The sequence below is a fragment of the Bos grunniens genome, chromosome 25 (assembly GCF_055505025.1).
Source record: "Bos grunniens cultivar Pamir isolate PY7600 chromosome 25, Bosgru_T2T1.0, whole genome shotgun sequence".
NCBI lineage: Eukaryota > Metazoa > Chordata > Mammalia > Artiodactyla > Bovidae > Bos > Bos grunniens.
Window position 1 is genome coordinate 16274070 of NC_141189.1, and position 20802 is coordinate 16294871.

At 43.6% G+C, this 20802-nt stretch overlaps 1 non-coding gene across 1 annotated transcript; it reads left to right on the forward strand.

The window, feature by feature from the left end:
• The first annotated feature begins 12356 nt into the window (after positions 1 to 12356).
• LOC147345146 (U6 spliceosomal RNA) lies at positions 12357 to 12463 on the forward strand. Its single transcript, XR_015155105.1, has one exon. It is a non-coding gene; the product is annotated as a U6 spliceosomal RNA (small nuclear RNA).
• The last annotated feature ends 8339 nt before the right edge of the window (positions 12464 to 20802 follow it).

The following is a 20802-nucleotide window of genomic DNA, read 5'->3' on the forward strand; positions in this document are numbered from 1 at the left end:
TTTCTCTGTGTAAACCCTGCATGTGACCAGTGTGTAAAATCTAGCTGCAGATGCTGATGCTGACTGAGATTTGCTTGGGCAGCATCTGGTCTTCCTGTTCTGATGCTATCGTCCTTGCTCTCACTTTCCTGTTCTCCACCCACTACCCTGCATGTCTCTGCCCCACTCAACTCTGTGGCATCCGGCCCTGTGGCTCCCTGTTTTGGACACCTTTCTCTATTTCAAGCTCTCCATGGTCACTTGGACACGATGGGGCTTTTGCCCTCTGACCTAAAGGCCTCTTATCTGACTCAGACTTCCTACTCTAAACCCATCTCTATTTGATAAGAGAAGAGGAAGTCATTTGACATCTCTGTTTTCTTTTCCTTTTCTTTTTTGGTCATGCTTGTGGGATCTTAGTTCCCAGATCAGGGATCGAACCCAGGCCCTCAGCAGTGCTAGCACAGGGTCCCAACTGCTGGACCACCGGGGAATTTCTGACATTTCTTAAGTATCTAAATAAGTTAGGAGTATTATATTTCATCTTCCCAACAACCTACTAGTTAGCTACATATTTTCCCCATCTTGCTGATGAGAAAAATGAGGCTCAGAGAGGTGAGGAAAACTGACCTGCCCCATATTGAAGAATCTGAAAATGAGAGAGTGATAGAACCCAGGCCTGTGTGATCCTGAAGTCTAGCCAAGATTTTTGATGAGTGAACTGACCCAATTTATGGCCTATTTTATTTTTTTTTAATTTTTAAAAATTCTGTATTTATTTTTGGCTGTGCTGAGTCTTCGTTGCTGTATGTGTGGGCTTTCTCTAGTTGCGGTGCTCGAACTTCTCATTGTGGTGGCTTCTCTTGTTTCAGAGCATGAACTCTAGGGCGCTCAAGTCTTGGTAGTTGTGGCTTCTGGGCTTCGTTGCTCCACGACAAGTGGAATCTTCCCAGACCAGGGATCACACCTTTGTCTCCCATGTTGGCAGGCAGATTCCTAACCACGGAACTGCCAGGGAAGTCCTTCAGAAATTTTTTACCATCCTAACAGACACTCTGTACCCTAACTAAACAAAAAACTCCCCATTCCTCTCTCCCTCCAATCCCTGGTAGTCTCCATTTTTGCTGTTTCTCTGAATTTGCCCTTTTGTGTCCGACTTATTCCACTTAGCATACTGTTTTGAAGGTTCATCCATGTCGTAGAAGGTATCAGAACTTCTTTCCTTTGAAAAAAATCCATGATTTCTCCCCCTTCTCAAGATCTATTTTTGATTCATTGGCATGCTTTAAGTCTTTGTTTTGTTGTCACACTTTTCTTTGTTAGTTCTTTGAACATATTTATAATAGGTACTTCAAAGTCTTGGTCTATTACATTTTTTTTCCCACTGAGTTTGGACTGATGCCCCCTAAAGGTTGTTGTTGGTTTGTTGGTTTGTTTGTTTGTTTAATAATTAGCCTGGTAGGCAGTATCTGTGAAATCTGCCTCCTTCATGGCGTGTGGCCATGGTCTCTACCCTGTTTTTTTGTGTTTTGTTTTTTAACCAATTGATGTTTTTATTTTTAAGCTTGGGTTCCTAGGAAGACCTCTGTGTCAGTGTCACTTAATGGTCAGCCACTTATTGAATGGAGGCTGTACTCAGTTACCTCGCATCAGTGCGAATTCTGTTCTCTGCCAACAAATCTGTGTGTGGGTAGGAGAGTACAAAGTTCAAGCTGTTTTCAAGTTGGCCCCAGATTTACTTTCCTCTGAGCCCTTTTGAAGCTTCTCTGCGCATGTGGCCCCAGGGTTAGCCAAGCGTGGAAGGATGGAGTGGGCCCCCCTGCCCTCCGCTGCAAATGCACACAGCCTCAGCTAGGAGTATGTGTGCCTCAATCTCAACCACAGCATCAGGCTAGTAAAAGCATCAGCTCTTCTCACTTGCACATCCCCAATTTGGCTACTTCTACCAGCAACATTGCTTGGTGTGGGCACTGTCTGCATCTCTAAATCCAATGAGCCCCCTTCATCAGTGAATCTGCTGGTCCTCAACACTGTCCCACCTTGGCAGCTGGGATGAGATGAGATGAAGCAGCCTCAAGCAAGAACACAGGAACAGCCTCCCCCAGTTCTAACTCAAAGTTGAGCAGTTTTCAAGTCAATTCCTTCTTAGATTGGGGCATGTGTTTGGTCAGTTTCAGAGCTCCAAAGTGACTGTTTTGTCTGTTTTACCCAGATTTATAATTACCTTTGGGGAGAGGATTTGCTGACCTCCTCACTCAAACATAGGTGGCAACCTCTTCCTTTAAATATTTTGAACTTTGTTCTCAAAAACAGTTATGTTGGGACTTCCCTAGTGGTCCCGGGAATCTGCCTGTCAATGTAGAGGACACAGGTTTGATTCCTGGTCAGAGAAGATTCCACAGGCCTGGGGGACAGCTGAGCCCATGCACCACAGCTTGAGAAAGCCCACACGCAGCGACAAACACCAACTGCAACCAAAAATAATTAATTAAAAACCAGTTTTATTACTTGGCCAAGAAGTTTGGAAGTGGGGGGTTCATAGTGCCTTGAAAACAGTTTGATGCTTTCAAAACTTGTTTTTACAATTCCTTAGACAGGACTGGAGGGCTTCCCAGATGGTTCAGTGGATAAAGAATCCGCCTGCAATGCAGGAGACATAAGAGATGCGGGTCCGATCCCTGGTTGGGAAACTAAGATCCCACATGCAGAGAGACAACCAAGTCCACGCATTACAACTACTGAACCTGAACACGCTAGATCCCAAGTGCCTCAACTAGAGAAGCCTGGATGCTGCAATGAAAGATCCCATCCTTGTCCACTTTGACTCGATGCAGCCAAATAAATAAATATTTAAAAAAATTAAAATTTTTTTAAATTTAAAAGTAGGTATATCCAGCCCCTGTTACTGCATTCTGATCAGAGCCCAGGCAGGCTCTCTGGTTACACTGTGTGGCACCCCAGCCCAGCCCCACCTTGTGTCCCCAGGTCAGTGGCTGTTGAGACAGTAGAGGGCAGCTTTTGGTCTTCTACAAATGTCCCCAGAGTTCTCCACAGAGGTCAGCAGAAAGCCCCCATTCTCTGTGTTCATGAGCACCCATGCCGTGTGGGCTAGAGGCAGGCATGGGGAAACAGGGTGGTGGAAGGAGCCAGTCCTTGAGTGTCATGGCTGTGGGCTTGTTACTGAACTCAGTTTTGGCTGCTCATTGCTCAAGAGTCCAGTACGAGACAAGTGCTACATAAGGAAAGACACCTTTATTGAGGAAGCTGGCAATCCTAGGGAGAAGGTGAACTCATATCCAAAAAAACCAACTTCCCATTTCCCAAGTTTTTGCTTGGAGATTGTATAGGGGAAAGAGGAAGCAGCTACATGTTGAAGAGAGGGTTGCGGGGCCCATGATCAGCATGTGGTTATTCTTCTGATTGGTTTGCAGTGAGGTAACGGAAGTCAGCATCATCAACCTTCTGGCTCTAACCTGTCTGGGTTCTATGTGCTTGTGGGCAATATATAGTGAACTTCTTCCACCTGGAGGGGATTTCTGCAAATAGAAAGTATCTGCAAAATAGATCCAAGTATTATCTGTAGCCCTTGATAAGAAAGGGAACTAAAGGTCCTTGACTTTGTTTAATGCCTGCTGCTGCTGCTGCTAAGTCGCTTCAGTCGTGTCCGACTCTGTGCGACCCCATAGATGGCAGCCCACCAGGCTCCCCCCGTCCCTGGGATTCTCCAGGCAAGAACACTGGAGTGGGTTGCCATTTCCTTCTCCAATGCATGAAAGTGAAAAGTGAAAATGAAGTCACTCAGTCGTGTCCGACTCTTAGCGACCCCATGGACTGAAGCCTACTAGGCTCCTCTGTCCATGGGATTTGCCAGACAAGAGTACTGGAGTGGGTTTCCATTCCATTCTCCAGTTGTTGTATGGGTGTAAACCCATCAGTAGCAGGAATGTGGGGCCTTCTGGAGTTTCCTGAAGGAGTAGCCAGAATGACTCCATGGCGGGTAATGGAAGGATGGCTTGGGCCAGTGGCTTTTTTTTTTTAATTAATTAATTTATTTTATTTGGCTGTATCAGGTCTTAGTTGTGCCACACAGGATCTTCCTTGCTTCATGAGGGATCTTTTGTTGTGTAGTGAGGACTCTCTAGCTGTGGCTCTGAGGCTTAGTTGCTCAAAGGCATGTGGGATTTTAGTTCCCCCACTAGGGATCGAATCAGTGTCCTTTCCTTGCAAGGCAGATTCTTAACCACTGGACCACCAGGGAAGTCCCAAATTGTATTTAATTTTAATTATTGTAAGTTAAATTGCAGTGATTATTGTATGGGACAGCACAATTCCAGAGGCTTTAATATAGGGACTCCTGGTAGAGTTATAGGTATGATATTAAAGGAACCTACAAAGAATGTTGAAGCCCCCAGAGGCTAACAATAAAGGGAAAATGTTACTAATTCCAAGATTTAAGGGAAGAAATAGTGTTGCTGAACCCCGTGAAAGCTAGAAACACTTAGGAGGGGGTATAATTCTGATCATCAATTCCAGTGTGTGTGTGTGGTATGGGGGAGTTGTGTGCCAGAAATGAGACAAAGGTCAAATATATATTTCTTATTTTGAATCACAATATCACAGGAGGTCACCTCACAGATCGTATAGACATGAGCAGAGAGATAAAGTCAGAAGTGTGACTAGAGCGGGGCAGAAATGTCCTCTCTTTTCTTTCCCTCTGATCTCCAGCCTGTCCTACCTTTAGCTGAACCCAAGTGGGAGCCAGAGAGCAAAGGAGCCTCCAGGGTAGAGAGCAGGGCAGAGAAGGGTCTGCGGGGTGGAAGGCAGATGACTAATCAGGCTAGGGTGACAAGCCCCAAAGCACCACTTCTGAACCCCAGGGTCTATGGAACTCTGAAGACCACTTCCTAGGTGGGATGTGTCCAACTGAACAAGTGCCTGGGGCAAAGGCAAGAGGGGACCCCTGGAAGTCTTATGGCTTGTGAGGGATCTCTGCTGAGATTCTTAATGGCCGAGGCAGGAGAAGAAATTCAACTCTGTGCCAGGGCTTGACCTAAGCTGGGTGATTTCATTGACATTTTCTTGTTTAACCTTATAGCATTCCTGGAGAGACAAGCATTATCTTTGTTTTATCATTTACCATCTTACCATTTGTCATTTATCATTTTACCATTCTCTTCAATTTAGAGCTGGGATGAGGGCAAGCAGTTGGTGACACCCGTTGGTGACATTTTCCAGACTGGAGGAAAGCCGCACGGGTGTACTGAGTACTTCATTAATTATTCTGGGGCTGGAATGGATCCAAAAACATGCCTTAATGGCCAATACCTGGTCAGCCAGGTCCTCTAACTTCCAAAATCTAGTATTTCAATTCCTACGACCTCTGGCTTTGCGAAGCACACAGATCTTCACTGTCTTGGTGTGTGGGAATCCCATCAGACCTCCAGGCCCGAATTTGGACTCCTGATTCTCTGGCTTTTCTCAAAGCTCAGCTGGAAACATCAAGGGCTTTAGAGCCCACCAGTTAAACACCAGTTAAATCCTCTAAGGGTTTCCCAGGTGGTGCTTATGGTAAAGAACCTGCCTGCCAATACAGGTGGATTTAAGATACACAGGTTTGATCCCTGGATTGGGAAGATCCCTGGGAGGAAGACATGGCAACCCACTCTAGTATTCTTGCCTGGAGAATCCCCATGGACAGAGGAGCCTGGTGGGCTACAGTCCATAGGGTCGCAAAGAGTTGGACACGACTGAAGCGATTTAGCTTGCACGAATATATATACACACCTGAATCACTTTGCTGTATACCTGAAACTAACATAACATTGTAAATCAAATATACATACAATCCATAGGGTTGCACAGTCAGACACAACTGAAACAACTTAGCACGCATACACACAAACCCTTTAAACACTTAATGATAGCCCCAGGTCAAATTGGATAAAGAGAAGCCTGCAAGGACAACTCTAAAGCAGTACTAAAGATCTAAGACCCTTGTGAATGCAGTACCAGGACCTAGTTGTCAATGCAGATTCTACCCCATACCAGCTGTGTGACCTCAGGTAAGTCACTTAACCTCTCTGAGCCACTGTGGCCCATTCTTCACTGGAGTAATACCCATCTCATATGTCCTCATCTCTTCATCCACACTCACTCTTGAGCTGAGCTCATCTGGACATGGCTTTAAATACCAACCATATTCTGCTGCTGCTGCTGCTGCTGCTAAGTCGCTTTAGTCCGACTTAGCTACCCCATAGATGGCAGCCCACCAGGCTCCCCCATCTCTGGGATTCTCCAAGTAAGAACACTGGAGTGGGTTGTCATTTCCTTCTCCAATGCATGAAAATGAAAAGTGAAAAGTGAGAGTGAAGCTGCTCAGTCATGTCCGACTCTTAGCAACCCCATGGTCTGATGACCCCCAAATTCACACCTTCAGTGTGGGTGTCTTCTGGGAACTGGTAGGAGCTCATAGAGAATTGCTTACTTGGAACCTCCACTTGGGTGTCTAAGAAGCGTATCGAATTTAGCATGTTCCCAGATGAATTCTTTATCTTCTCCCCCAAACCTGCTCCATCCCCAGCCTTCCCGTATCTGAAAACCACAATTTGGTTCTTACAGTTAGTTGTGACAGAAATCTTGGTGTTGTCAGATCCTCTCTCTCACAACACCCCCCTACCCCCACCAAAGCTAATAGGCTAAGAAATTCCACTGGTTCTACCTCAGAAAATAAGCAACAGTTGAAAACTGCCCTCCATATTGCCCGTCATCCTGGTTCGGACTCCCTCATCTCTCACCTGACCCAGTGCAGGAACTCTTGCCCTCAGGATCTGGCCCTATTTTCTCTCCTACCTCCCCTCCCACCCTCTCCCTGGCATGCACTCTGCTTCAGACATGCTGGCTTCCTTGGGGTTCCCAGAACACATCAGGCATGATCTGCTGATAGGATCTTTGATTTGACTTTGTTCTCCATAATAGCAAACACTGTAGATTTGTCTAGACTCTGTCTCCCCTTGGGAGACAGTCACCTCCAGGAGGACAGGAGACTGGCACTTTCTTTGGTTCATGATTACAAACTATGCCTAACTCATGGTTGCTTTCATGCTCAGTGGCTTCAGTTGTGTCCGACTCTGCGACCCCATGGACTGTAGCCCTCCAGACTTCTCTATCCATGGGATTCTCCAGGCAAGAATACTGGAGTGGGTTGCCATGCCCTCCTCCAGGGGATCTTCCCCACCCAGGGAAAAACCCCGCATCTTCTGCATCATCTGCATTGTAGGCAGATTCTTTGCTGCTGAGTCACCGGGGAATTTACTGTAGCGTTCAACAAATATTTATGAAATAAATGAACAAATTAAATAACATTGTGAGGTAGATTCTTTATTCTCATTTCAAAGGTCTAGAAAACAGACTCAGAAATGTGCCCAAGGGAATCGCCTGGTGGCCCAGTGGTTAGGACCCAGTGCTTTAACTTCGGGGGAGCCAGGGTTCCATCTTTGGTTGGGGAACTAATCCTGCAAGCTGCGTGGCACAGCCATAAAAAGAAAAAAGAAAAGAAATGTGCCCAATTTCACACAGTTAAGGTCAGGGAATCAGGCTAGAATGTTTGCCTTCAAGGCCTAGACCTTACTCATGACTGACATGTTGTTGGTTGATGTCATCCCTGACATTAACCAGCATGAAGGATATTCTCATGTGAAAAGTAATTTTATAAGTGAGTGCCAGGAAAACACCAGACTCCTCTGAGGAACTATTGTATTTCTTCCTCCTTGAATAAGAGAACTCATCATATAAATTGTCCCTTTGGGGGGTCAGCCCCAGGAAGTTCATAGTCAAATGTGGAGTTCGTCACTCTACTTACTCTTTCTTAGCCTTGGATTTTGTTTGTTTGGCTGCATTGGGTCTTAATTGGGGTGTGTGGGCTCAGTTGCTCATCAACATGTGGGATCTTAGTTCCCTGACCAAGGATCAAACCAGAGTCCTCTGAATTGGAAGGTGGATTCTTAACCACTGGACCAGCAGGGAAGTCCCTGCTTTTTCATTTTATTGATAGTTTTCTTTGCTGTGCAGAAACTTTCTAGTTTGATGTAGTCCCACTTGTTTACTTTTGTTTTTGGTATTAAGTTCAAAAAGTCATTGTCGTAACCAATGTCAAGGAGCTTATTGCCTATGTTATCTTCCAGGAGTTTTATGGTTTCAGGTCTTAAGTTCCAGCCTCAATCCATTCTGAGATATTTTTTGTGTATGATGTAAGATAAGGGTGCAGGTTAAGGCTTCCCTGGTGGCTCAGTGGTAAAGAATCCACCTGCCAATTCAGGAGATGCAGGTTCAATCCCTGGGTTGGGAAGATCCTCTGCAGAAGGAAATGGCAACCCACTCCAGTATCCTTCCCTGAAAAATCCCATGGAAAGAAGAGCCTGGTGAGCTACAGTCTATGGGGTCATAAAAGAGTCAGACACGACTTAGTCACTAAACAACAAAGACTAATTTTTTTACATGTGATTGTCCAGTTTTCCCAACACCATTAATTGAAGAACTTTCCTTTCTTCATTGTATATTCTTAGGTTTGTTGTTGTAAATTAATTGACCATATTTTGTGGATTTATTTTTGTGCTCTCTATTCTGTTTCATTGATTTGTGTGTCTGTTTTTATGCCAGTGCCATACTGCTTTGATTATTGTAGCTTTGTAATATAGGCTGAAGTCAGGAGGTGTAATGCCTCCAGCTTTGTTCTTTCTCAAGACCGCATTGGCTCTTGGGGTCTTTTGTGATCCCTTGCAAATTTTAGAATTGTTTGTTCTATTTCTGTGAAAAATGCTACTAGAATTTTGATATGGATTGTATTTAATCTAGATTATTTTTGGTGGTATGGACATTTTAACAATATTAATTCTTCTAATCTGTGAACATGAAATATAATGTCATTTTTCTGTCTTTTTCAGTTTCTTTCATGAATGCCTTATAGTTTTCAGTGTACAGATCTTTTGCCTCCTTGGTTAAATCTATTCCTAGGTATTTCATTCTTTTTGATGCAATTATAAATTGGATTGTTTTCTTAATTCCTCTTTCTGATAGTCTGTTACTAGTGTATGTAAACACAGTTGATTTTTAGGTACTGATTTTGTATTCTGCAACTTTACCAACTAATAGGAAGCCCATAGAAGGGGACCAAAGGAGACTCAGGATTCATTGATTGGGTTTTTATAATGCCTCCAGGATCCTATGCTGTTTGTCTCCATTCTCTGCACCCATAACGTTGTCAGCATCTTAGGGCTGGTTCTTCTCAGAGTTGTAGGATGTGTTTTAATCACATGGTAAGAAAGAAAAGTCATCTCTCCTGTTTTGTTTGTTTGTTTTTGTTTTAGGCAAAGAAGAACTTTCAAACCTTATAAGTTTGCAACTCAGTGGCTAGAATGGGGTCACATTCTCTTTTCTGATCCAATCGTGGGTAGAAGTGGTGGTGGTTTCTTTAGATCATCAGACTTTTTCCTGGAGCTGAAAGGGTGTGTCAGTGTCCCTGATATGCAGAAAGAGTGGCCATCTGAATGAACTGGGGTTCTCTGAGGAAGGAGGAAGGCAGGATGGATGACGGGGTTGGTTAATCTGGGCACTTTCTTTTCACATTTTAAGGGCTTTTTTGTTGACTGTCTGGTATTTATTTTAAGTATATTCATACTTTACAGTGAACTAATAAAGCTAATTGGGGGTTTAGGTACTGGAGTAGGGCTTCCCAACTTGAAAGCATTCAATTTTTCCTTTTTTTTTTTTTTTTTTTGAGAAAAAAACTCCTGGATTAGCATCAGACTTTTCATCTGCAAAGACTTTTCATCAGCAAAATCAAGTATTCAGATAGTAGAAGAAGATCAGACCACACCCTCTAGATTCTAAAGAAAATTATTTTTAGCCAAGAATTCTGTATCAAGCAAGTATAAGAATAAAATAAAGACATATTAGGGTGTAAGATTACTTAGAAAGTTTAACTTCTTCTTAGAAAGGTCACTTTCTTAGGAAGTGACTTGAGGATGTGTTCCAACAAAAATGAGGGATAAATCATGAAAGAAGGATGTAGGGTTCAGGTAACAGGGGATTCCACTTTCAAGAGAAATAACCACCAGTCCCAGGATGAAGCTGTGTAGCCATGAGGAGAGGCAGGGGAACAGATAGGCCACTCAGAGCAAGCAACTAGGAAAAGCAATTTGATATTCTAGGAAAAAATAAAGAAGCATAATTAAGAGTGGGTAATCTTAGTAAATTATTAGACTGTGCACTGAATAATATTGGTATAATATTTAAAGGAAAGAAAATGAATAGTGTTCCATTTTTAGACTCAAACTCTGGACCAGACATTGCTGATCCAGACTCTAGATCAGACTGTGCTGATCTTGAATTTCTGAGATAATTGAAATATTCTACTTCTGTGCTAATCAGTACAGTGAAGCCATTGGCCATGTGTTGTTTTTGAGAACTTGAAATGCGGCTGGCTAGTTGCAACCAAGGAGATGAATTTTAAATCTTTAAAACAATTTTTTTTTTACACTGGTTTTTCCCATTGGTTTTTACATTGGTCCAGTGGTTAAGAATCTGCCTGCCGATGCAGGAGACACATGTTCGATCCCTGGTCTGGGAGGATCCCACATGCCGCAGGGCAGCTAAGCCTGTGCACCACAACTGCTGAAGCCCGAACTCCCTAGAGCCTGTGCTCTGCGACAAGAGGAGCCACCACAATTAGAAGCCACACACCGCAACTAGAAAGTAGCCCCTGTTCGCCACAACTAGAGAAAGCCCATTCTAAGCAACAAAGACCCAGTGTAGCCAAAATAAATTAATTAGCTAAAAAATTTTAATTGAAGTATAGTTGATTTACAATGTTGTGTTGGTTTCTGCCATACAACAACTTATGCATGCTAAATTGCTTCAGTCATGTCTGACTCTTTGCAGTCCTGTGGATTATAGCCCACCAGGCTCCTCTGTCCATGGGGTTCTCCAGGCAAGAATACTTGAGTGGGTTGCCATGCCCTCCTCCAGAGGATCTTCCCCACCCAGGGATTGAGCCCACATCTCTTATATCTTCTGCATTGGAAGATGGGTTCTTTACCGCTAGTGCCACCTAGGAAGCTATATATATATATATATATATATATATATATATATATATATTCTTTTATCCTATATGTATATTATATAATGTATAGAATAAAAATATGTATATTATATAATATATACTTTTTCAGATTCTTTTCCAGATTCTTTTCAGTATATAATAAGATATTGAATATAGTTTCCTTGTGCTATAAATAGGTCTTTGTTATTTATCTATTGTATATACAGTGATGTGTACCTGTTAATCCCAATTTATCCCTAAATAAATTCCTAATTTATCCCTTCCCCATCCCTTTCACCTTTGATAACCATAAGTTTGTTTTCTATGACTGTGAGTTTTATAAATAAGTTCATTTGTATCATTTTTTTAGATTCCACATATAAGTGATATCATATGATATTCGTCTTTTTCTGACTTATTTCACTTTGTGTGATAATCCCTAGGGGTCCATCCATGTTACTGCAAATGCATTATTTTATTCTTGTTTTGACTGAGTAGTATTCCATTGTGTGTAGGGAGGGGTGTGTGTGTGTGTGTGTGTATAAAAGCCACATCTTTCTTTCCATTGAATTTTAAATCTTAATGAATTTTAATTAATTTAAATTAAAATAGTCCCACTTGGCTAGTTGGTATTGTATTGGACAGTACAGCTCTAGACAATGCAAAGAAGAGAATGCAAGTATTCACTACTTTAAGCATTATAAAACTAAATGTGCGCATATCAGAAACTAGGCAGAAGAGAGATCAGGAAAGGGAAACCATGAAGCAACAGTCAAGAAGTTGCTATATAAGAGGGGACTCCCGTGGTCCAGTGGTTAGGATACTGCACTTCTACTGCATGGGGTTCAATTCCTGGTTGGGGAACCAAGATTCCCGCATATTGCACGGTGCAGCCAAAAATAAATAAACAAAAGTTTCCAGCCACTGACATTAGAAAAAAGAAAAAAAAAAATTTTTTTTTAAATGGACTTCCCTGGTGGTTCAGCAGCTAATACTCCATGCCCCCAGTGCAGGGGGCCCAGATTCGATCCCTGGTCAGGGAACTAGATCCCACATGCTGCAGTAAGACCTGGCATGACCAAATAAATAAATATTTTTCTAAAAAAGGATTTATAATTGCCAACATTTACATAGAACTTATGATCTATTAAAAATGAGGCAACAGGCCTCAAATGGAGTCCATTTGTATTGAGCCAAGTCGCTCAAACCAAAACTTAATACCTAACCTGATTATAATTTCAGCTGTTCCCAGGCATGAAAGTTTAAATTAACCAGTCTGGTGCTCGCTTCTGCAGCACATATACTAAAATTGGAACGATACAGAGGAGATTAGCATGGCTCCTGCGCAAGGATGACACGCAAATTTGTGAAGCGTTCCATATTTTTATGGAAGCAACCTAGATGCCCATCAGCAGATGAATGGATAAGAAAGCTGTGGTACATATACACAATGGAGTATTACTCAGCCATTAAAAAGAATACATTTAAAAAAAAAAAAAAAAGAATACATTTGAATCAGTTCTAATGAGATGGATGAAACTGGAACCTATTATACAGAGTGAAGTAAGCCAGAAAGAAAAACACCAATGCAGTATACTAACGCATATATATGGAATTTAGAAAGATGGTAACAATAACCCTGTGTACGAGACAGCAAAAGAGACACTGATGTATAGATCAGTCTTATGGACTCTGTGGGAGAGGGAGAGGGTGGGGAGATTTGGGAGAATGGCATTGAAACATGTATAATATCATGTATGAAACGAGTCGCCAATCCAGGTTCGATGCACGATACTGGATGCTTGGGACTGGTGCACTGGGACGACCCAGAGGGAGGGTATGGGGAGGGAGGAGGGAGGAGGGTTCAGGATGGGGAACACAGGTATACCTGTGGCGGATTCATTTCGATATTTGGCAAAACTAATACAATATTGTAAAGTTTAAAAATAAAATAAAATTTAAAAAATAAATTAATTAATTAACCAGTCTGGAACTTCTCGATCAACACTAGTGAGGTAATTTCCTTGATAAGACTTCTATCTTTCCTGACCCCTGCCTGTAAGGAAATAATTGACTAAAATAATCCTTTTTTTTCTTTGACTAATCGCCTCCTCATCCTGCCCAACTTAGGCCTATAAAAGCCATCGATTTGTACAGCCCCTCAGAGCGCCTTTCTCCCCGCTAGGTGAGATGCTGCTGGATTCATGGGTTGTTTAATATAAAGCCAATTAGGTCCTCAGTTGAGTTGTACTCTTTAACAGGTCGATGGCACAGCTACCCCTGGCTTAGCTCACCGAATCCTTAGGACAAGGCTAACCCTTTGCACAGCTCAGTAGCCTGAGGCACAGGAAGGTGACATTTGTTGCCCAGGGTCACGCACTCTGTCAGCGGCTGAGTCTCGGGGTCTGGCCCTAGGAAGTCTGGCCTCAGAGTCCTCTCCAACCATCATCTCACCACACATGACAGCTGACACCAAAAATGACCATGAGCTACTAAATTTACAGCAACAAAAACAACTGTAGTTACAGTTGCTGCTGCTGCTGCTAAGTCGCTTCAGTCGTGGCCGACTCTGTGCGACCCCATAGACGGCAGCCCACTAGGCTCCTCTGTCCCTGGGATTCTCCAGGCAAGAACACTGGAGTGGGTTGCCATTTCCTTCTCCAATGCATGAAAGAGAAAAGTGAAAGTGAAGTCGCTCAGTCGTGCCCGACTTTTAGTGACCCCATGGACTGCAGCCCACCAGGCTCCTCCGTCCATGGGATTTTCCAGGCAAGAGTACTGGAGTGGGGTGCCATTGCCTTCTCCAGAGGGCCTAAAAAAGAGAGATGGCACTGACCTGGGAAGTGGGACAGGGCCAGTGGGTCAAATACTTTTCTATTGGAGCTAGAAGCCAGTGGATTAATGACAGGCAGGAAGGATAGTTCTAGAAACAGCAGAATTAACATGTTGTTGAGGAATATGGAGCCACCAGAAGAATTGAGACTAGAATAAATTAAGGAGATTAAAGAATGGTTCCTTTCCAGGACTAGGACTTGGCAGGGAAAGGGGAGGAGTATTACCCTCCATGATAAACACTCTGTGCTTATAATATGCGTTACTTTGATAAAAATTGAGAAACCATTACATTCAATGATAAATTAGTAGTACATAAACACCCCTCTGACTAGATAGATAGAAAGTCCCTGGGAGGGGGCGGGTGGCAGGGAGGGAAGGGCTGCCTGACTTGTCAGCCCTGTTCCTGGAGAAGGCTGTGGATGGGAGGAAAAGGCCCAGGCTTTGGAGGATTAGATGGGACATCACAACGCAGCTCATACACATCAGTTATTGTTTACTAGGCTCTTACCAAGGGACTGCCCCGCCCCCCTACACTATCTAATTTAATCTTCCTATGAACTTTGAAAAATAGTATATGTATATATGTATATATTGGCTGTGCCACACAGCATGAGGGAATCTTAGCTCCCTGACCAGGGATCAGACTCGCAATGCCTTGCATTTCGAGGCAGGTTCTTAACCACTGGACCGCCAGGGAAGTCCCCAAAAATAGTATTATTGTCCCTATTTATAGATGAAGAAACTGAGTCAGAGAGATGACACAACTGACCCCAGGCCATGCGGACGGTAAGTGACGCAGTTCAGGTGCCAGTGATCCCTCATCTGAGGCTTCCTTGGCCTCAGGCTTAGGGGCAGGGAGGAGCAGGCTCCCATCTGCTTGGATGTCTGCCTGGAAACAGCCCCTCAGAGACCTGCAGGAGATCAGAGCTGAAAGCCCAAACCCTGGGGAGGGCAGAAATATTATCTTCATAGAACACAAGTCGCTTGCCCCGCTCTAGCACCTTCAGACTCTGAAGACCTCACGGGACTTCCTGGAGGTCTGTGGGCTGGGTGCAAACTTCACAATTACAGGCACACCCAGTGCTCACAGCTCCACCTTCGTCTGGTCCCTTTCAGCAGTCTTGCTTCAATGGCACAATTCTTCACCCTATGCCTTCTTCCTTCTCTCAGCCAGAGAACTCCTTGTCAGCCAGTAAACATCACTGAGCACCTACTGTTTACCGAGCAAGCCAACGAGGGTTCCCTGGTGACCCAGTGGTTAAGAATCCACCTTGCAATGCAAGGAACACCAGTTTGATCCCTGGTTCAGGAAGATCCCACAGGCCTCGGGCAACTGAGCCCATGCACCACAACTCATGAGCCAGCACTCTGGAGCCCATGAGCTACAAGTACTGACCCCACAAGCCACAGTTAGTAAAACCAGCGTGCCCTAGAGTCTGTGCTTGGAAACGAGAAGCCACCGCAATGAGAAGCTTGCGTACCACAACTGGAGAGTAGCCCTTGTTCGCCAAAACTAGAGAAAGCCCATGTGCATCAACAAAGACCCAGCGAAACCAAAACTAAAAAAAAAGTAAATAAAAAGTGCCATAGAAAGCAGGGGTAGGGGCTGGGACATGCAGGCTGGGGTGAGGGGAGAGCAGTTTTAGCCCCCTCCCCCCGCACAATACCATAGAGTAGCCAGGCCTTTAAGACGTACTGAGAAGGCGACACTTGACCCATGTAGATAATGGGGAAGAGCCTTCTAGGCAGCTTCACAAATGGCACAAAGGCCTCCGGGCTCAGATTCTCCAGGAACAGCTTGGAGGCCTGGGTGGCAGGAGCAGAGGGAATGAGGGCAGGAAGGGAGGGAGGGTCAGATTGACGTGGCCTTGTGTCCACTTTGAGGACTTGGGCTTTTGCTGTGGGTGGCTGTCTCAGAGTTTAGAGTAGGGGATGGGTGAGATCAGATGTTTGACCCGGGCCCCTCTGGCTGCTCCTTGGCTAAGAGCCCAAAGGAGGTGATGAAAGACAAGGCTGAGAGCAGGGAAACAACAGTGAAGGTGGGGGAAGAGTAATCAGATTCTAGGTCTTTCTATTATCTTTTGCGTGTGTGTGTGTCAGGGGAGGTATGCCACAGGGCTTGCAAGATCTTAGTTCTCTGACCAGAGATCAAAGCCGTGTCCTTGGCAGTGAAAGCCTAGAGTCTTAACCACTGGACTGCCAAGGAATTTCAAGTATGTTCTTTTATTTCGAAATTTTTCAGATAAAAGTCCCAAGAATAATATAGTGAACACCCGCAGATCTTTCACATGTCTTCACCACTTAAAAAAAAAAAAAATCCTTTCATTAGATGCCTGAGCACGTAATGGGCTTCCCTGGTGGCTCAGAGGTAAAGAATTTGCCTGCAATTCAGGAGACGCAGGTTTGATCCCCGTTTTGGGAGGATATCCTGGAGAAGAAAATGACAACCCACTCCAGTATTCGTACCTGCGAAATCCCATGGACAGAGGAACCTGGTGGGCTACAGTCCATGGGGTGGCAAAGATTGTCAGACACAACTCAGTAACTAAACGACAAAGAATAGGGTAGAATAGAAGAAAAGAAGAGAAGAATGATGAAATTCCATTTTCAGAAGGGTATATGGATACATGTTAAAAACTCAGAAGCTCTGAGTCCTCTTTGTTCCTGACTTAGGGGAAACATAATGACGCCATTCACCTTTTTGGTAATGACCGCTAACTAGAAACCTTTTTTTTTCTTCTTTTATGGGCACCTGCGAAGAGATTTGCAAGATACGCGTTTCTGCTTTCTCATTTTGAAGTCGAGTTCTTTCTGCTTTCTCATTTTGAAGTCGAGTTCTTCTCAAATATCAGGCCAGGTGCTAAATATATAGAGGGAAATGGTGGCTCAGGAAAATGTTAAGATATATTCGGTAACCGGTTTGTTATCAAAATTTATAATGCAGGAACAGCGAGTTGGAAGAGAGGAAAAGGGCAAGGTCTGGGGGGAAGGGGATGGAGCTTCCAGGCTCCGCCCCCATCTCGCCCCATCTCTGCATGTTCATCAACCTGGAAGCCCCCTCACTTCATATTATTTTTCCATATGTGCTTTGTTTTTATCTTCCAAATTTTTAAATTTTCTATTGTTATTATTGTGTGTGTGAAACTGTTGAAGAGGAACTTGCTGGATTATGCACCATGATGCCTACATTCTTTAAACATGTTATTTCCTTCAAACTAGGAATATAGCCATAATATGCTTATCAAATTTAAGGAATTAATGTTACCTCAACAACATTATTATCTATTCTACAGTCTAGTCAAGTTTTGCCAGTTATCCCTTGGTGTCCTTTACAGCATCTTTTTTTTTCTGGTTGACGATCCCATATTGCATTTAGTCCTCAAGTCTCTACTCTTAAATTCTGAGAGTGTCTCAGGCTTTCTTTGTTCTTCCTGCCACTGACATTTTTGAAGAGTAGGGGACAGTTGGTTTTGTAAAGTGCCCTTCAACTTGGATCTGCCTGATATTTCTCAGTGATTAGATTCAGGTTTTGCATTTGTTTGCTAGGACAGAAGCGACCCTTCTCAGTGCATCGTATCTGGAGCCTTTTGTTGGGTTTGTCCCATCACTGGTGATGTGAACTTTGATCGCTCTGGTAAGATAGTGTCTGTTAGTTTTTTCCACTGTAAAGTTGCTGCTGCTGCTGCTGCTAAGTCACTTCACTCGTGTCCAACTCTGTGCGATCCAATGGACGGCAGCCCACCAGGCTCCTCCATCCCTGGGATTCTCCAGGCAAGAACACTGGAGTGGGTTGCCATTTTCTTCTCCAATGCATGGAGGTGAAAAATGAAAGTGAAGTCGCTCAGTCATGTCCGACCCTCAGCGACCCCATGGACTGCCGCCTTCCAGGCTCCTCCGTCCATGGGATTTTCCAGGCAAGAGTACTGGAGTGGGGTGCCATTGCCTGTAAAGTTGCTACTTTCCCTTAATGAATACATAGCTTGTGGACTATAAATACATAGCTTTAACACTATAAAAACACCTTATGTGCATGCCACACCTCCCTGCTCCAGTTTCACCCAATGGTTTTAAATATTCATTCTTATCTGAATCCATTATTATTATGTTGGTTGTAACTTGGTCTTTTTATCTTTATTATCATTATTTTAAATATCTATTTATTTGGCCACACCAGGTCCTAGTTGTGGCAAGCAGGAATTTTTTTTAGTTACAATGTACAAATTCTTAGTTGTGCCCTGTGGTATCTTAGATCCCTCACCAGGGGCTGAACCCCTGCCCCCTGCAGTGGGAGCTGGGAGTCTTAACCACTGGACCGCCAAGGTCCCTCTTGTCTTTTTGATAGTAGTCATTCTGACAGGTGCGAGGTGATAATCTCATTGTGGTTTTGATTTGCATTTCCTTGATGATTAGTGATATTGAACATCTTTTCATATGTCTGTTGGCCATCTGTATGTCTTCTTTGAAAAAATGCCTATTTGAGTCCTCTGCCCATTTCTATTCTTTTTGAGTTTTCTTTTTCCTCTGCCCATTTTTTTTTTTTTTTTTTTAATTTGCCGCCGCCGCCGCAGCCACCGCTGCCGCGCCGCTTCTTCCGTCAAACCGGCTCAAGAGACCCGACCAGCCTCCTCTGCCCATTTTTAAATCAGATTTTTTTGTTGTTGTTATTGAGTTGCATGAGTTCCTTATGTATTTTGGATATTAACTCCTTATCAGATGCATGATTTGCAAATATTTTCTCCTATTCTGTAGGTTGTCTTTTTGTTTTGTTGATGGTTTCCTTTGTGGATAAGCTTTCTAGTTTGATGTAGTCCTATTTACTTTTGCTTTTAATGTCAAATCTAAAAAGTCATTGTCAACACCAATGTCGAGATTATCATCTATATTTTCTTCTAGGAGTTTTATGATTTCAAGTCTTACATTCAAGTCTTTAAATTATTTTGAGTTTACTTTTGCATATGGTGTGAGAAAGTAGTCCAGTTTGTCTCTTTTGTAAGTAGTATAGTTTCCCCAACACCATTTAATGAGGAGGCTCTTTTCTCTATAGCATATTCTTGACTCATTTGTCATAGGTTAATTGACAGATTAATTAATTAAGTGTGAGTTTGTTTCTGGGCTCTCTATTCTGTTTCATTGGTCTATGTCTCTGTTTTTATGCCAGTGCCATGCTGTTTTGATTACTGTAGCATGAGATATAGCTTGAAATCAGGGAACAAGATAGTTCTTGGCATTCATCGTATACTTTCCAGGCTCCAGCCCTGGGATCAGCCATTTTCCAAGGAGTCTGGTGGAAGAGGCGATCCACCTCAGCCCAGAGCACACTTGCACACTCTTGCTATGTGTGCATATGTCCATGCATGCTCAGTCTCTAAGTTGTGTCCACCTCTTTGTGACCCTATGGCCTGTAGTCCACCAGGCTCTTCTGCCCATGGAATTCTCCAGGCAAGAATACTGGAGGGGGTTGCCATTTCCTTCTCCAGGGGATCTTCCTGACCCAGAGATCGAACCCTCATCTGTATTGGCAGGTACATTCTTTTATCCCTGAGCCGCCTGTTAAGCCCACACTCTTGCTGATATGCCAACAATTCATGGTCCTGGCCGTTCTACATCCAGGCAGTTTCTCAAGGTTGTGTTGACAGAGAGTACCGCTGAGGGATGAAGTAACGTCTCCCTTCAGGACAAAGGGCAAGTTTGCTCACCACTTACTCAAAAAGAAGGAAATTCTCCAAGCTCAGAGTTCCTCAGCTGTGGGGCAAGCCTCTCCATGTTCACCCCTGTGCAAATCAGGGGTGAGCAGAACTGAAGCAGATGCAGCTCACCTGCTGTTTGCTGAGTGATGAGTGGTGGGTTTCTGTTTCTCTGACTCAGGAGTCTCATGTCTTTGTCAGACTGACTCGTTAGCTTGTGAGTTGGGTACAATCCCAGGCCCTGACATTGGCCTGTTTCAGTCACATGTCATGTACATGTATTATTACTTGTGCAACATAAAAATCCCTGGAGGAGGAAATGGCAACCCACTCCAGTATTCTTGCCTGGGAAATCCCATGGATGGAGGAGCCTCTCGGGCTACAGTCCATGTGGTCATAAAGAGTTGGACACAACTGGGTGACTGAGCACAACATATATATCAGTTTTGATTTTTTAAAAAAGAAAGGCAAAAAAAGAAAAAAAAAAAAGTCGTATATATACCAAAAGTCAAAGGTTACAGATTAAAGGAAAGTGAGAAAACAGCAACCACCCAAAGAAGGAAATAGAGAACTCTGCTCATTCCTACCCAACAAAATTTGTTAATCCCTCTGTAGATATCTTTTCAGTGTCTTCCATGTAGATTCCCACATTTTTATTAGTCTTCTGCAAAAATAAGATCATAGCATAATGGGAGGGGGCTCAAGAGTGAGGGGATATATGTATACTTCTAGCTGATTCATGTTGCTGTACAGCAGAATGCAACATGACATTGTAAAGCAATTATCCTCCAATTAAAATGAAAAAAGGAGGGGGGTTCCCTGGTGGCTCAGTGGTAAAGAATCCACTCGCCAATGCAGGAGGCACAGGTTCTATCCCTGATCTGGGAAGATCCCACATGCTGTGGAACAACTAAAGCCCATACACCACAACTATTGAGCCTGTGCTCTAGAGACCCGGAGGTGTAGCTACTGAGCCCACGTGCAGCAGCTACTAAAGCCCACGTGCCCTAGAGCCCGTGCTCCGCAACAGGAGAAGCCACCGTAGTGAGAAGCTCAAGTACCACCCACTGGAGAGTAGCCCCCACTACCTGCAACTAGAGAAAAGCCTGTGCAGCAACGAAGACCCAGCGCAGCTACAAGTGATTAAATAAATACAAAGTTTTAAAAATTAAAAAAAAAAAAAGATGATAGCGTATTCAGTGCTTA